Genomic DNA, 18,452 nt, shown 5'->3' on the forward strand with positions numbered 1-18,452 from the left:
TCTTTTACCTGTTTTCCTGTCGAAAAGTCCTTATGACAGATGCCACTCTATATCCGCTAAGATTTGGCTGAACTCTCAGTCCAGCCTCCCTCAGCGTCAATCCGTGGTTCACAACATGGTCCACTAGTGTTGCACGAATGTCATTTGATAAGTTTGGTCCCCGTCTTCTTTGTGCACGTTCTCCTCCTGCTTCAGGTCTTCCTCGACCTCTGGCTCGGCCTCTGCCTCTACCTCCTTCTCCTCCTCTGTGTACTCCTCCTCTCACCCTCACTCTTCTTCTGACTCCTTCCATTTTGGTTGAAGCTGCATTTTTATAGTGCTTAAACCTGATTGGTGTGTCTACAATTTAGCAATCATGTGTTTGTGCACCTGATGGCTGTTTAACAGATGCTTTGGAATTGCAAGGAAGTGACATCATGATATACTTCTGTGTCTGATGTATACAAGTGTGTTTAGTGTTTTGCAAATCACTGTGTGTAATGTTTTGCAAATAGTGTGAAGCTGACAATGTGCTTACAGTTGTGCAAATCTAGCCTTGTGTTTTGCTCCTTGAGTGTAAGGTTTTGCTAATTGTGGGAAAAGTAACATTTTAGTGTGTAAGCAATCGTAAAAAACTGTAAGAAGATCTCTGTTCACATATTATTCCTATAGACATCCATCCCGTCGTCATTCACATGACTCCTGTTGTATCCTGTGTCCTGTTTCTTTCCATTCATCCCCAACATAAAGGCCCAGCAGTGATCTGTCACGGGTTAAAAGGAAGACTTTCTGATTTTGAAGTCATTTGTAGCATTTTGGCCCCTGATAGGCAGGCAGACAGGCTGCAGCCCTTCCAGAGTAGGGTATCTAAAGCAGAGCGATACATTCCCAGAAACCAGGGAAGGAATTTGGCTCTGGGGCAGATGGGTAGATCGGGTCCCTAAACAGAGAGAGGAGGTGGAATGTGCTCTGCTCTCATGCGAGGGAGGGTAGCTGAGCCGGAGCCAGCTTGCCTCTCTACATTTTTAGATTATGTGTAGGTGATGTAAACAAGTACTGATGACAATGACCATGCCAAAGGAAGAGAAGGAAGAGATATGTTGCAACATTGAGTCAATACACTGTACATAAATATGCATATTGACATTCAAATGTGTCACTTTTTATGAGTGCCAAACCCTAGGCAACCGCCAGTAATATGGTAAGCTTCAGTATTTTTGTATTATTGGTCTCCCCCTCATAAGAGCTTTGAGGTCTAACTACAAAGCACCAATCCTGTGTGTGTGTGTCTGTGTCTATGTGTGTGTGTGGGTGTGGGTGTGGGTGTGTGTGTGTGTGTGTGTGTGTGAGAGAGAGGGGGAGGGAGAGAGACTCAAGGTTGGCATAAATGTTAATATCCCAAGATATGCGTTTCTAAACATTGTAGACATTGTTGCATTATTCATTCCCTCTAATAGAGGAGGAAGTTGGGTTATTGCAAATCAGGAAACAAAATATGAACCCATAACATTAGCATAGCAATATGCTCCAGCTGAATGAGTTACATTACAGTATAGTTTCGTTGAACATGCCCCAAAGGTAGGTAGGTAGGTTTCCATACCTAATGTAAACACTATAGGGTTGAATTACATTTGTATGACATCCTCTTTGAAAACCATTACTCAACCCAACTAGCCATCTGCAGAAATAGTTTACATTTGCAAACATTATAAATAGCATGAACCGCAATAGAGTTTATTCTTGCTTGTTAGGATTGACATTTGTCATTGTGTTCAGTGGGAAAAGGACACAGAGGGACATGGTTGGCTTGGATGATGGTGCAGATTGGGGCTACTCTACTCCACATGCCTGCTATTGTTTTTGTGCTTTGTTTAGTTTGAGCATCTATTCATTTTGAATGAAAATCCATGATCCATTGAGTCTAGATTGTCTTCGCATAGCCTGAGGTTTACTGAGAACTGCTACAGTAGGTCTTAATGATGTCCAGAACTTCCCCCCCCCCACACACACACACACGCACACACGCACACACACACACACACCAACTCTATCCCTTCCTGTTGTAGGACTCACCACCCCCAACCAGCTGCATGTACACTATGTTAAAGGAGAAGGCCAATCTGTGGTGCGGACAGATGCTTTGAATGAGACTTAGTCTGTGTCCCAAATGGCACCCTTTTCCCTACACAGAGCCCTATGGACCCTGGTCAAAAGTAGTTCACTACAGTATGTAGGGAATAGGGTGCCTGTTTTACCTCAGTGGTGTGTACTGTCTCCTCCTAATTAATCCAGATATATGTTGGTTTTAGTGTTCAAATGTCATCTGAGTATCAGCTATATGACATCAGACCTGGGGCTGGGGCCCCCTCAGTCCTCGGTTAAAAAAGTATGTTTTCCTTCAAATATATATTGTACTTTGAGCTTTTGATTCAGGGATCTACATTTTTGGGTCTACTCGATTGGTTCCATTGTGATAGGTAAACTTAATTAAGCATAGCTAAAGCATATAAAACAGATACTATCTGAAACCTGGCCTCATAATTTAACAAGAGCCACATACACATTCGCCCAAGTTTTCCTGGAAGCAGCGTGTCATAACGACATTTGAATTTCGCTGTGTCAGCAAGTTGAGATCAGTGGCCTGAGGGGGCCCGGGGCCACATCTCTCCTCACATAACCCTGAGGTCCCAGTGGGATGCCCCTGTAGTCCACTACTCCACGGGGCCTCCGCAGCACTCAATAGGAACCTCAACATGAAGGATGTGTGTGCTGCAGACCAGCCGGTAGGTCAAGGCTTGCATGCAACTTTGAACTGTTGGGGCAATGGAAAATGGTATAATGGTCTGGTTGCTATACCAGTTTATGCTTTGAAGATGTAACTGGATGTAAAATAGATATTCAGTGTATGAATAGGAAGGAATCAGACAGTAACCAACAGTGTATGAATAGGAAGGAATCAGACAGTAACCAACAGTGTATGAGATGGTATGCAGTACATGTCAAAGTCTTGCTTAGCGACCCACACACTTTTTTCTTGAGAGGGGTTAGCAGAACTTTGCCTGGAAATATTGACCAATTGCAAACTGGGTCAAACCTTGCAATAAAATCTCCAATCTCCCATTTGGGGTTTCAGTGCATTGATTGAACTCAGCCTCAATGTTTCTGTAAACTTGTGCACAGCACCAGACAAGATTTACCGGGGAAGGAAAAACAAGCAAATAGATTGAAGCAAATGATGTGCTTACCGTGCTACTCATGTGCCTGAATTAATCCACAACTGCAGCATCTAAGTCCAAATATAGTTATAAGACTACACACTCTATTCCTTTGGAATAACTGACCGTAGATATATTATTAAACTCAGCAGTTGTTTAACATTTTGTGATCGTACATTAGCCTAACCCATATGTTCTCTACATAAGGAACTAAACAGCTTTTGACATTACTAATTCATGTCTGTACTATTGTCAGCATGTATACTCAAAGTGTACTGTAGCCCCAACTCATACGTTGACTTAATATATACAATGTGGCAATCAACATTCCAAACAGTTCAACATATCAGCGTATAAACTGTACTCCTTATGTAATGTTTCTGTGAAGCCTCAAACTTTCATTTCTTCTTTCAAGGTCATTTGACTGTAGTACATAGTGTGGGTTGCCAGTTCAACTTTGACGTTTCAATTTGAATGATTTCCTATTAAATGAATACCAGCTACATAGCAATGTATAGTTTTCAATATGTCAAACACGAACAAAGTCATTCAAAGTATCAACATGCATGTTGAGGTATTGGTTTTAAACTTCAACAGACATCAGTGTAATATAATTTCTCCTTGATGTAGTTCTACACATGTACAGTACGTGCACATAATGTGATCGTAAAGATGGCCACCGCCCAGCATGAACAGCAGAAGAGAATGGCAGTTTTGGGAGTTGAGGGTGTAAGTCACCTTTGTTTGTTCACAGTAGTAAACTACATCATCAGAACCCATTGGCAGGCTGCCAAGCAAAGAGTAATAACAGAGAGAGGGAGAAAAAAAAATCACTTACGTTATCAATCATTTTAAAGGCCGACAAGAGTGATGTATGTGTTACAACGTAGTCACTGAGGAATTTTTGGGGGCTGACATCATCTTCATCAATACTAGTAATGGCTGTTTCAAGAAAACAACTTATCATCCTTCAGTTATCTAGTCATTATGTACCTACATGTAACTGCCAAAATAAAGGAAACACCAACATAAGGTGTCTTAATAGGGCCACGAGCCTCCAAAACAGTTTTTATTTAACCAGGCAAGTCAATTAAGAACAAATTCTTATTTACAATGACAGCCTATGAACAGTGGGTTAACTGCCTTGTTCAGGTGGATTCAATCTAGCAACTTTTCAGTTACTGGCCCAACGCTCTAACCACTAGGCTACCTGCCGCCCTCAATGTGCCTTGGCATATATTCTACAGTGTCTGGAACTCTATTGGAGGGATGCAACACCATATTAGCCAAAATAATGGGCACCTGGTCATTTTTATTCATGACCCTAAGCATGATGGGATGTTAATTGCTTAATTCATTCAGGAACCAGACCTGTGTGGAAGCACCTGCTTTCAAAATACTTGGTATCCCTCATTTACTCAAGTGTTTCCTTTATTTTGACAGTTACCTGCACATTTGTGTGCCGTATGAATGTCACAGTGACTACATAAAACCCAGCGAGGCAAGATATTACTGTTTCTGGGCATGGGCGATGACTGGGTGATGGCTTATTGTATTCTCTTTTATTTTCAAATACAAAACACCAATTCAGACACTTGAGTCACATGACTATAATGACAAACATTAGCACAATATGGGTTTGGGCCGTTTGGTGCTGGAATTTGGGCATTCCTATACAATAGTCACAGTAAAATCAAATCTTATATCATGCCTCCCCTAATCCCATAGAGCGAGTGTATCTTTCAATCCCATCCCTGTAATATACCTTTCCTTACCATGCTTGCTACTCACCTCCCTCCTCAGATTCTATTTAATGTACCTTTTTCAGAGGGATGAAAATCTCTGATGAAAGATTACAAAAAACATAGAAAATTACAGAAAATACACAGTGGACCAATAATAAGGTTTCACTTTTGTGAAGTCGATGCGTACTCTTACGAAGAAAAAAAAAAGTGGAAATTTCACATGTGAAGTGTGGTTTTGGAACAATTCACATGTGATGATATTTCACATGTGGATATTGATGCCCTGAAAACAAAAATGAGTCATTAGGTTGTCCCCGGAACGTCACAGACGTAGTGTTTTCAACTTACATATTTAACACACATGATCATATTGTGTATGTTTATACAGTAATTCTTATTCAACATGTCCTCACCTGCAAGTTGAACTCGCAACCATCTGATTTACGGCATTCCGATCTTCCTGCTACGCCACCATGTTGTATCAATAACTGATTTCACCTGTATTCCTACACTTTGGACTTAAAAGTAAATCTCAGCTTTGTTAAAAATACACTCAAGAAAAACTGTTGTATAGTGATTCAGGAGAAACATTAAAGATGCACTATGAAGAAATCGCTCCGCAATTTCCTGGTTACTAAAATTCTAAAAGTTTGCTTAATTTCAGTTTATGTGGCAAAACAAGCAAGTACAGTGTAGAGAATCATTGTACCATCTAAACCGCTGTAAAATATATATTCCATAACCAAGAATATTGTATTTTCATTTGATTAAAGCTGGTGTACAAAACCAAAATCTTTGCTTTATTTTGCATTCAAAAATGTGGAAAATTCGAAAATTCACATAGATTTCATCGAGTCACATGTTGAAATTTACCGTCCCCATATTGTCACATTTATTTCACATGCTACAATGCTTTCATGTGTAGTTTCATGTTATCATATGTTGCTTTTTCACGTTAACAGCACATAAGATCACACGAGATCATATTCGAAACACGTGATCACATGTGAAATTCATGTGTTTTATCCATAAGGGTATCCCTACTCACAAATGAAATCTCCGCCTTCACAAAGCCTCTTCTCTATGCATGGCGATGTTTCCCTGGCACCACAGCCAAATGTCATTTCTCAGCACAAATGAACCCAACAGATAAACGTAGCCCTGTAACATGCTGGAGAAAAATGGTGACACTCCAAGTGTAGTGTCTGAATAAATTATATGTGGGGAGGACAAAGGCTGCCAGGGAGTTTGATCAGGCCCCTCATTGAAATCTATTTTTAATACGCTAAGACCTTGCAAAATGTATCAACCTGCCCTGCATTAAATTCAGCTTAACATTTCCAACTGTGGAGCACCTTGTCTACCGAAGCTGTTAATTTCTCATTTACACCAGTGGAAAGGATACGTTCAAAGCAAAGCTACACAGTGCTCATCTTGAAGGTCTTTATTAATGGATGTAGGTAGAGAGGTTTTTTCCCCCTCAGACAAAGAATGATTCCAAAATGGCACCCTATTCCCTAAATAGTGCACTGCTTTTTACCTGGGCCTGGTCAAACGTAGTGCACCATATAGGAAATATGCTACCATTTAGGACACAGTTCACAATAGTAGACTCGGGACGGAGTCTTGGTGGAAAGTTGCGTCACTAGAATCTTGTGAAACTTTGATATTTAGATACATGTACTATGTCAGTGGTTTTCAAACCTCTCCTCAGGGACCCCCAGGCATTTCACAATGTTATTATAGCGCTGAACTAGCTCACTGATTTACCTAACTAAAGGCTTGATAATTAGTTGACAAATTGAATCAGTTGTACTAGCAATGGAATAGTTCAAATACATGCAACGGCTGAGGATCCCCAAGGAGAGGTTAGTCGTCCCCACAGTGACTGTACGTACATATCCCAACCAGAAGCCATGCGTTACGGGCAACATCGTACCCTGTGAAAATAGCAAAGTTATCATTACTCTTTGTGTATTTATTCCTCGTACTATTTTTCTATTTTTCTCTCTGCGTTATTGAGAATGGCTGGTAAGTAAGCATTTCACTGTTAGTCTACACCTGTTGTTTACGAAGCATGTGTCAAATAACATTTGATTTGAAAACCCCTGTATTATGTCATCAAGAACAATGGGTGTACGCTGTCGTAGATGTTAAACACAGGTTATTCTTGCAGAGCCCAGTCTAAACAATCATGGTATAGCTCCTGTTCAACAATGGTTAGAGTAAACATTGTCTGGTCACAGTGAACCCATTTCCTTTGAGGTTTTTAGAGTCATTTGAAAGTAATGCAAAGTGTAACAGTATGACAGAGGACAGATTGTCAAAGTTTAAGATGACTTCCCGGTAACTCCCTATGCATTTTCAGATCTGACCACTGATAAGACAAGTGCGTAAGTCTTTAAGTAGTCCAGACATTTCATCTTAGGAGGACCACCAACAGCACAAAGACGTCATAGAGACGTCATAGGCCTACACTCGGTTCTATTTGAATTCACACTGTAGGTTTGTATCTGCATTTGTGTAGAAGGTTTTAAGAATAATGAGAGTTGTTGTAGGAACTGGCCTTCTCTCATAGTAAACTGCACTGTCTGCCTATCGCTTCACCTTCTGTTTAATCAGCTCTGAGCTGACAAAGGTCATGCGGATGCAATCCTGGGCTGCAAATGTTACCGTGTTTGTGATTGGAAAGGCCTCATCCAAAACATCTGCCTTGGATTTCGCAAGCATAGCCATTAACCTATTCAAAATTACGTTTGGTTTTACTTGATAAACGGGGCTCGGCTAATGCGCTCGGCTCCGATCCCTCAAAGTGAATTTAGAAATATGGTCCTTTATCAAGTAGAATGAGAAACCGAGCGAGAAAGTGTAGAAACTAAGGGAAGGAGACAGTTGGAGGTAAACAGTAACTGGGTCAGGTCCAGACTGTTAGTGCTTATTACTGAACATGGCTTCCTCCTCTTTGCCACAGTGCACAGGCAGTATCCTCTCTTGTACTCTCATATTGACCGCATGCATTATCGGGCATGGGGAACACGGCTACAGAACTCCCCTCATTATAAGTTTGGGTTTCTCTGAACATTATAGCAAGAGGAGGAAAAGGTATTGATCCATGGGAGATAGCTAAGGTGAAAACACTTCCCATCAGAAGAACCGGTGCTCATTTAGGACAGTCGTGATTTCTTTCAGGACTACCACATCAGGGTTTTTGGAGTCCATAGCGATACGATGAGAGTGTTTCTTCTGTAATCAGGATACGTTACAAAATCTATATGAAGTAATTGTTATGAGCTCATTTTCACTGTGCAATTCCAAACTTCATACTGCCATTAAACAATGGCAGTATGGGTGGAAGTTTTAAAAGGAAGTCAATTCCACTGTTATCAAGTATGCATTGTCCTGGACAATTTCAATGCACCCCTTCTGTCAGTTCAACAGTCAGACGCATGACAGAGTTTTGTGTTTCTGTATTTTTTTTGTATTCAGATCACTCTGAAAACAGACCATATCACTTACATTAAAAATCTGATCATGATCCTGAGAAAGAATGCTATTCACTTAAACACACATCAACCATGCTATGCTTTCCAAGCTCATTTAAAAAACATTCATTCGCTACAGACTTCTCTGCCACAATAGTCAATCTGCATGTGAAAGTGTAGTATGTTAGATGACTCTGAATGACTCACACCCATTTCCCCCTCAGTCTATAACATAATAACCTAACACATTCTATCTCTCAACCAGTACCCCTATAAATATTAAAGCACATTCAACCATTCATCTGTCCTTTACAGTGACAACTGTGAAAGGGAAATGTACATTACATTTTTTTTAAATCCTTTCACTGTATTTGATATTTTCATGAATGGCCCACTATTCCACTGCTCCTGACAATAAGACAATGCATGTCGTGAAGAAGATGGTTCCCTTAAAATGTGCTCATCATATTGGAGGGAAGCGAATTGATTATTTCCAGAGGAGGCATATCAGTAATGGGCCACAGAGAATGCCAGATGAAAGGACAACGTCTGTTCCATCAACGGTTAGTGCTCAAAGAACAGTTTTGCTAAATTTTATCCAACCCATTTCATCGTCATTGACAGCCTTTAATCAATGAATAAAGATTTTTCCAACTCCACCGTCTCAGCCCAATGAAAACCTTGTTTGAGAGAAAACATTGTTTGTTTTCAGAGATCGTTATAGAAACTGTTATGTATCATTTTTTTCTTCCCTAGGATTACCTACATTTCCAGATATAAAATATATATTTTCGTCCTTTGTTTTTTGTTTCGCATCTCTTTCTCTTACTATGTTCTTTGACAAATTCCATTTTAAAATGTATGATTAAGTACTGGGCCATTCTAACAGCCGCAATATAAAATAACTAAGCATCACATACTATTCAGCACTTATGATGTTGACATAGTGTACTGTAAGATGTCTGAGTATCAGTTTTGGTATACATGAAGAGTACATACAATTCACACAGCTCCCAAAAGACACTCTGAGGGCCATGGCGTTCATCCCAAATGGCATCCTATTCTCTAGTGCCCTGGACACTATACACTACATGGTGAATAGAGTGCCATTTGGGACGCATCCATTCATCCTGTTCCTACAGAGATTGGTCCTTGGTGTCCTCTAACTAGTTTAGCCAGAAAACACGACCCAGTCATCTGGAAATGAAATAGGAGGGCTGGAGTTGAACTGTATTTGTCCTGGCCATGCTCAATGAAGCTGCTAATTGTCCTTGGCCATGTAAAGCAAACGTACACGTCCTTCTTCTTTTTCATTATCATCGTAGTGCTGTTTCTCTAAATGCTACCCAACTCACATCCCTGAATCCAGCTACTCTGCACGCAACCTTGTGATGTACAGATGAGCATTCTAGCTCATTGGTGTCAATAGTTTAAGCGTCTAAAAGGAGTCCAAAACATGTTCCACTGCAGGATAGCAGATTTTATGGATACCACGACTCTCTGCAAAACAGGGACAAGTATTACTGAGTTAACTGTCCTGGCTAAATTATTTAAAGTGAAAGATGAAATTAAAAGACTGACCAATTCACCTAGTTTACACAGCACTTTACACTTTAGTTCAAAGTGATAGCCGGGCCCCAAAATTCAATTCAATTCCCGTAAAAAGGTGTTGTCAAGAGGATAAATTGTTCCAAAGACGATTAATGTATATATATGGATTGCCACTTTACCACATGACACACACTAATGTATGGTGTAAAAAATATAAATCTGGTAAGATCACTGTCAGCTTTCATTTTTCAGTCTAATGGGTGGAGCATTAGCAGCTGTTAGTCCCTGTCTTATAGCCATTCATTACCACCTATGTTATCCCAGTCTGCCGGTCTACTACTATAGCTCTATATATCAGTAGGAGTGAGACGAGGGGGAGCTCTTTCATTTATGTCTGCTTTAGGAGAAAAGATATATTGTCATGTCTATGCAGTCAGAGTGCAGAACATGGAGGATTGGTGCCATGAATGAAACATTTCGAAACTCTGTTGGTTTCAAACCTGCATGTTTCTCTTTCCCTTTGAATTGTAAGCCTTGGATTTTTTTCCTTTCTTCCATTGACTCAAAAACATATTATTGGTGGAAAGGGAAGAAAAATAGAAGCCTGGATGAATATACAACAGCATAATTTCATTGGCTGCATGTCATTGTGTGTTTGGAGTGGCTGACTAGAAGGTCATGTCATACAGGGGCTAAGAGACGTAACCTTACACTTGGCACAAAGGCTCTTCTTTGAGCTTTTGTGAGGACTGAGGGGACCTGAGGAGAGTGAATGGAGGGTGAATGGTTTGGCACCACTGTGACTGTGCAGCCCCAATGACGTCCATGAGTCTCTCCTCTCTCCTTCCTCTGTCTCCTCTCTTAGCCCTCTCACTATGGTGCAGCAGAACAGTGCATTTCATTTACTATTGGCTTCCTCTAAATGTACTGGGGAGGCGCTCCATAATTCATGAAGGAGGAGCAAAAGAAGAAAAAAAGACATGATAATCTATGGTCTCTATTCATGTATGCCCTGTTCTTTCTATTGAATGTTACTGGGCAGAGACAAAATAATAAAGGGAGATAATGAAAGCATTGATGGGACCTCACCATTAAATAACAATAGCTCAAAATATGTATGTGAGTAACCTTGATCGAGAAATTTCATTCCTAGGGAAGGAAACCATAAATTATCTTCAAAGTTTTTTTTGCAGTAATCATTGGCGATTCTGTTCATGGCCATGTTCTCTATAATTAAGCAATTAACAGCTCTGGGAGGCAGTTAGTATGGCGCTGGACAGGATAGAGTGAAGCCCACAAAAATAATACCCATGAATCACTGAAGCGTTAGAGGATTTTAAGGAATTGCCGTGCAGAATAATCAAAGATTTAAATGTAACGACTGAGGAGGCTGATTTTGGCTTGGAGAAGGAGAAAAACAGTGCATGCAAGTTTGCACGTACACATGTATGCACACACACACACACACACACACACACACAGTGGGAGTAAACGTGGGAGTTAGCACAAAATGCCCAGAGGCGCTATCACACACAGAGATAACTCACCTGTAAATCAAACCTTGACAAGATGGAATTTACTACAGATCTGTTTACCTTCTCCTCTGTGCTATGTGGGAATGTACCCATAGCATGACATCATTTTAGAACGTTGATAGATTGTAGTGATTTTCCTTCATGATTCCTATGGAGTTAGAAACAAATGTACTGAAAGTGATAGATGAGACAAAAAAAGAAAGAAAGAAAGAAACACTATGTTGATTAATAGCGTGTCGATATAAACCTCCTAAACTGTAGTATTCTGTGAAGAGAGATCCATTGCTCTGTCAGACAACTGGTGTTCAATGGACCACATTCTATGTGAATACATTTGAGTCCATCGTCATTCAGCCTTTACTTTCCTTTAGTTATTGTGCCTTTCAAACAGCGTTGATCTTCTCTTGTCCTGTAAGTCAGAGGAGCTATTTTAGGCTACGTCCAGACAGAGACATTTTCTGTCTGAAAATGATGGACTGTGTGACGGCAAAAATGACGACGACTGCAAACGCGTTTTCATACATCTCTACGTGGCTGTAGCCTTTAACAAGAACATACGGTATGAAAATAACAGGTCTGTGTCACTATGGATGGACTTCTTATACCTCTTTTTTTAGATTGTTTAACAGATCTGATCTTACTGATGTCTATAAAAGTTAAAAGGCCTACCCTCACTAAGTCAGGGCATTTAGCATTGTGAGGTAAGGTTGTATTGCACTACAATGCACTGCATTGTAAATATGGTACTGAACTAAACTGACTGACTCTGTATATAGTACGCTTACTTTCTGGTGTTCTTCTTATTTCTTATTTTTATTTCTAGTGCGTTTTAGTTCTAACTTGTGTTCTTTTTAGGAGTACATTGTTATTGATTACTCCATTGTTGGGTTGCAAGAAAGGCATTTCATTGTACTTGTGCATGTGACATTAAAACGCGAAACTAACCGAGCACGTGGGTGTGTGCGTGCGTGTGTGCATGAGTCCGTGCCTGCATGGGTTCGTGTGTGGGTTAGTGTACGTGTGTGCATGCCTGTGTGTTTAAGTTTAAGGTGTTGATCTTGCAGCTTCCTTTGGTATCTGCGACTTTAATAAATACATATTTTCTTTGATATGTTAAAGTTGTTTATAATGATGCCTTAATAGAGCCACAGTCTTTCCCGTGGGAGGGAACAGTGTGCATGCCCCCCCCCACACACACACACACACACACACGATTCATTATTATCGTTGTGCACATATCTCAAAGCCACTATATATCTATGGATGCTTGGCTCAAACTGAGGTGCTTTTGTATCTGTGCCCCAGCATCTCTACTTTGCTTTTGGCTGTTGCTGGACTTTGTCATAAACCCCCCCCCCCCTCTTTATTGAGGGGTGAAAAATAGTGGCCTCCTCTATCCAAGACCCTATCTAAGATATTTAAGCCCAGTCCATAATGGGGGTGCTAAAACTAGATAATGTACCAAACTGTGTCCTTTTGATTTCTGACTAGTGTTGTTCCAATCCAGCACCAATCAGAGTTCTCATATATATGGGGGTACGAGTGATTTTCTCTCCTCAGACGACTGATCACTGGGAGACAGCCGGACACGAGCTGCCAAACACAGAAATACAGACCCCATGTGCAGGAATAACACGTGTGTGTGTGTGTGTGTGTGTGTGTGTGTGTGTGTGTGTGTGTGTGTGTGTGTGTGTGTGTGTGTGTGTGTGTACACCACAGTGTAATCAGAATGTACTGGCATGCATCCAGTTTGTGGGTTCTTTAATCCTCCATCTGCAGGACAGCAAACAAGTCATATAACACACACACACACACACACACACACACACACACACACACACACACACACACTAATACCCTGGTTTTTGATGGGGATGAATAAAAGAATAGTCACACAGAGAAGCACAAGTTGGAAACCTATGGTGGGAACAACCTGCTGTTTCTATTGAAGTGTAGTTTTCAATAAAGACCTGTGGGATCAAAACAACCACTCAATGACCCCTGTGGCTGACATACCTTTTCTTTTAATTCAAAAGCACATTGTTAGATATTCAACGAGTCACTTTGTAAATGTTTCCAGATGAAAAAGAAAAGAAGGGGGGGGGTGAAAAAAGAAAATGAAAAAGTATCTTCTCTCCTTCTGGCCACAGTGGGCGATGGTGAACGTAACCTTGTTGTCTGGCAATATCCTACTGACCTGGCTCACCCTTCCTGATGTATGAGCTAACATCAGACTGCTCACACAACATTTATTAGATTGCCTAATGATAAAAAGATAGGGGGGAAATAGATGACACTTAAATCCGAGCCCAGACACAGCAGAGTCACAGAGACGGGCGTCTCGGGTGGCTGGGGCCTCACACTGCCTCCCTGGCAGTCTCCCTGTTGTAATATCATAAAATGGAGAAGAGAGGCAGCTCCCCCGGAATACAAATGTTGCCTTTGAGTCGGATATGCGTGGCTTAAACTGTGGCACCATATTGAAGGGGGAATATTTCGCTTAGCAGATTCATCACTGTCATCATCTGGCCATTGTGGAGAAGCAATTTAGATGGTAAATACAGCATTGGGCCGTATATCATCTGTTTAGACTATGACATGCCAAAGTTGGGGCAACTACATTTCAGGCTGGGCAAGACTTATTTTAAATAAATGGTCTTATTTGTCGTCAAGACAGTTTTATCGCACCACAACAAGGAGCTTTTAAAATACCCTTTCTGAATAACGTTACCTGCTTTAAAGATTTTACCTTCTGGACTTAAAGCCATCCTACATATTGACTGCTAGACCTTTGTAAAATGAACTTGTCAGTCAAGTAAGTACAATTGCTAGTTTCTACATCGTAAAATATACTTTTCTACCCCAGGAAGAAACATTTACTGTAATGTTTTCTATTCATTATTAAAATGCAATTACAAGAAAAACATCTTTCAATTTTTTGAGTGAGATGCTACAGCATTCAAGGGCCTTTTAATTACAATGACATTGAGCAAATGTTGGAAACACTTTATGTGAAGTACATACATATAATGCTCAACATAGTGCCTTCAGAAAGTTTCAGCCTGAATTTAAAATGGACTAATTGAGATTTTGTGTCACTGATCTACAAACAATACCTCATAATGTCAAAGTGGAATCTTGTTTTCATTTTTTTTAAATTAATAAATACATTTAAGCTGAAATGTCTTGAGTCAATAAGTATTCAACCCCTTTGTTATGTTAGGCCTAAATAAATTCACGAGTAAAAATGTGCTTAACAAAATACATAATAAATTGAATGGACTCATTCTGTGTACAATAATAGTGGTTTACATGAATTTTAAATGACTACTCCATCTCCAACCCACACATAAAATGATCTGTAAGGTTCCTCAATCGAGTGAAGAATTTCAAGCACAAATTCAAGCACAAAGACAAGTGAAGTTTTCCAATTACTTGCAAACAAGGGCACCTATTGGTAGATGTGTAAAATAAATAAAAAGCAGACACTGAGTATCCCTTTGAGCTTGGTGAAGTTATTAATTACACTTTGGATGGCATATCAATACACCCAGTCACTACAAATATACAGGTGTCCTTCCTAACTCAGTTGCCGGAGAAAAAGGAAACCACTCAGGTGATTTTAAAACAGATACAGAATTGAAAGGTTGAGATATGTGACTTGTTTCAGGAAACGAGTCAAATTCGTTTTTTGGCAGAAATGCCTTCTGGAACATGTGAACTTTCATGTGCCTTCATAACAAACTTGTACGCCATCTGTATCTATGAATAAACTTGTTAAATTATGAGCCTAGTTGGTTTAGCCATGGAAAAAGATAGGAACCTTGCCGCTAGCCATGACTGGCTGATATAATGGATGGGCTGGACATGCCGAGAGATGAGTTCAGATTGGTCTGCCATGTAGCACGCTTCTGTCTATAAAATGAGCTGGTCAGTATTTGTATTCCTGCAGGTTCATGCAGCGTAGTAACGTTATGAGTTTGGATTATGGTTCATTGTTTCGCTAGCTAGCTACATGTCTGAACAAAAGACTCCACTTGTCACACCCTGTTCTGTTTAACCTGTCTTGTGCTTGTCTCCACCCCCTCCAGGTGTCGCCCATTTTCCCCATTTTCCCTGTGCGTTTATACCTGTGTTTTCTGTTTGTCTGTTGCCAGTTCGTCTTGTCTCGTCAAGCCTACCAGCGTGTTTTTTCGCATACTCCTGTTCTCTCTAGTCCTTGTTTTAAAATTCTTCCGGTTTTGACCATTCTGCCCTGACCCTGAGCCTGCCTGCCGTTCTGTACTTTTCTGACACTGGCCTGGATTACTGACCTCTGCCTGCCCTGACCCTGAGCCTGACTGTCTGTACCTTTCTGACACTGCCCTGGATTACTGACCTCTGCCTGCCCTGACCCTGAGCCTGCCTGTCTGTACCTTTCTGACACTGCCCTGGATTACTGAACTCTGCCTGCCCTGACCCTGAGCCCGAGTGCCGTTCTATACTTTACTGACTCTGCCATGGATTACTGACCGCTGCCTGCCCTTGACCTGTCGTTTCCCTGCCCCCTGTTTTGTAAATAAACATCTGTGATTCAAACTGTCTGCATCTGGGTCTTATCCTGAGTCCTGATACCACTATGCAAGTAACCATTTCAATAGAATGTTCATCATGTCACTGTGATAACTGTCGATAGATGTAGCTGGTAAATTCGCTTTGGCTATCTACTCCGATTTCAGAGCAGTCTCGTCTGAGTGTGCCAGAGCGCAGAATAACTGATTAATTTACGAACGCTCAACACACGTTGAATATGGACCTGTCAGTAAATGTTGGCAAAAAAGCATAATTAAATAGTTACTCATATTATGAGAAAACTGAGGATGGAGCAGTACAGAACAAAAAATATTCTAAAACATGCATCCTGTTTGCAACAGAGCACTTAAGTAATACTACAACGTTTTGTCCTGAATAAAATGAATTATGTTTGGGGCAAATCCAACACAACACATCACTGAGTAACACTCTTCATATTATCAGGCATGGTGGTGGCTGCATCATGCTATGGGTATGCTTGTCATCGGCAAGGACTAGGGAGTCCATTAGGATAAAAGTAAATGGAATACAGCTAAGCACAGGCAAAATCCTATAGGAAAACCTTGTTCAGTCAGCTTTCCAACTGATACTGGGAGACAAACTCACCTTTCAGCAGGACAATAACCTAAAACACAAGTCCAAATCTACACTGGTGTTGCTAACCAAGACAACATTGAATATTCCTGAGTGGCCTATTACAGTTTCGACCTTTATCGTCTTGAAAATCTATGGTAAGATTTGAAAATTGCTCTCTAGCTATGATCAAGCTCAAAGAATATATAAATAAAGGGCAAATAATGTACAATCCAGGTGTGCAAAGCTCTTAGAGACTTACTACAAAAGAATCACAGCTGCAATCACTGCCAAAGGTGTTTCTAACATGTATTGACTCACAGGGTTGAATACTTATCTTATCGAGATATCTTAGTTTTTAATTGTAAAAATATTTTTTATAAACGTTCTTCTGCTTTGACATTACAGAGTTTTTTTGTATAGATCAATGACAAAAAATACAATTAAATCCATTTGAATCCCGCTTTGTAACACAACACCTTCTTCGCCCGCTTTGAGTATAACATAGTGCCCCGGACGCGGTCCACTACTAAGGACTGTGGGCTCTCCTTCTCTGTGGCCGACGTGAGTAAGACATTTAAGCGCGTTAACACCTGCATGGCTGCCAGCCCAGATGGCATCCCTAGCCATGTCCTCAGAGCATGCGCAGACCAGCTAGCTGGTGTGTTAACGAACATATCCAGTATCTCCCTATCCCAGTCTGCTGTCCCCACATGCTTCAAGATGGCCACCATTGTTCCTGTACCCAAGAAAGCAAAGGTCTCACTTCAGTCATCATGAAGTGCTTTGAGAGACTAGTCAAGGATCATATCACCTCTACCTTAGCTGTCACCCTAGACCCACTTCAATTTGCTTACCGCCCCAATAGATCCACAGACAATGCAATTGCCATCACACTGCACACATAGCACTATCCCATCTGGATAAGAGGAATACCTATGTAAGAATGCTGTTCATTGACTATAGCTCAGCATTCAAAACCATTGTGCCCTCCAAGCTCATCATCAAGCTTGAGGACCTGGGTCTGAACCCTGTGCAATTGGGTCCTGGACTTCCTGACCAGGTGGTGAAGGTCAGAAACAACACCTCCACTTCACTGATCCTCAACACTGGGGCCCCACAAGGGTGCATGCTCAGCCCCCTCCTGTACTCCCTGGTCACCAATGACTGTGGACAAGGACGCATCCAACTCAATCATCAAGTTTGCAGATGACACAACAGTAGTAGGCTTGATTACCAACAATGACAGGCAGGAGGTGAGGGCTCTGGGAGATGATCGTGGACTTCAGGAAACAGCAGAGGGAGCACCCCCTATCCACATCGATGGGACTGCAGTGGAGAAGGTAGAAAGTTCCTTGGCGTACACTTGACTGACAAACTGAAATGGTCCAACCACATAGACAGTGTGGCAAAGAAGGCACAACAGCGCCTTTTCAACTTCAGGAGGCTGAAGAAATTTGGCTTGGTACCTAAAACCCTCACAAACTACAGATGCCCAATTGAGAGCATCCTATCAGCTGTATCACTGCTTGGTACGGCAACTGCACCGCCCGCAACCGCAGGGCTCTCCAGAGGGTGGTGTGGTCTGCACATCACCAGGGGCAAACTACCTGCCCTCCTGCCCTCCTGGACACCTACAGCACCCGATGTCACAGGAAGGCCAAAAAGATCATCAAGGACAACAACCATCCATGCCACTGCCTGTTCACCCCTCTATCATCCAGAAGGCGAGGTCAGTACAGGTGCATCAAAGCTGCAATTAAGAGACTGAAAAACAGCTTCTATCTCAAGGCCATCAGA

Source organism: Salmo salar, chromosome ssa19, assembly GCF_905237065.1.
Source record: "Salmo salar chromosome ssa19, Ssal_v3.1, whole genome shotgun sequence".
NCBI classification, from domain to species: Eukaryota; Metazoa; Chordata; class Actinopteri; order Salmoniformes; family Salmonidae; genus Salmo; species Salmo salar.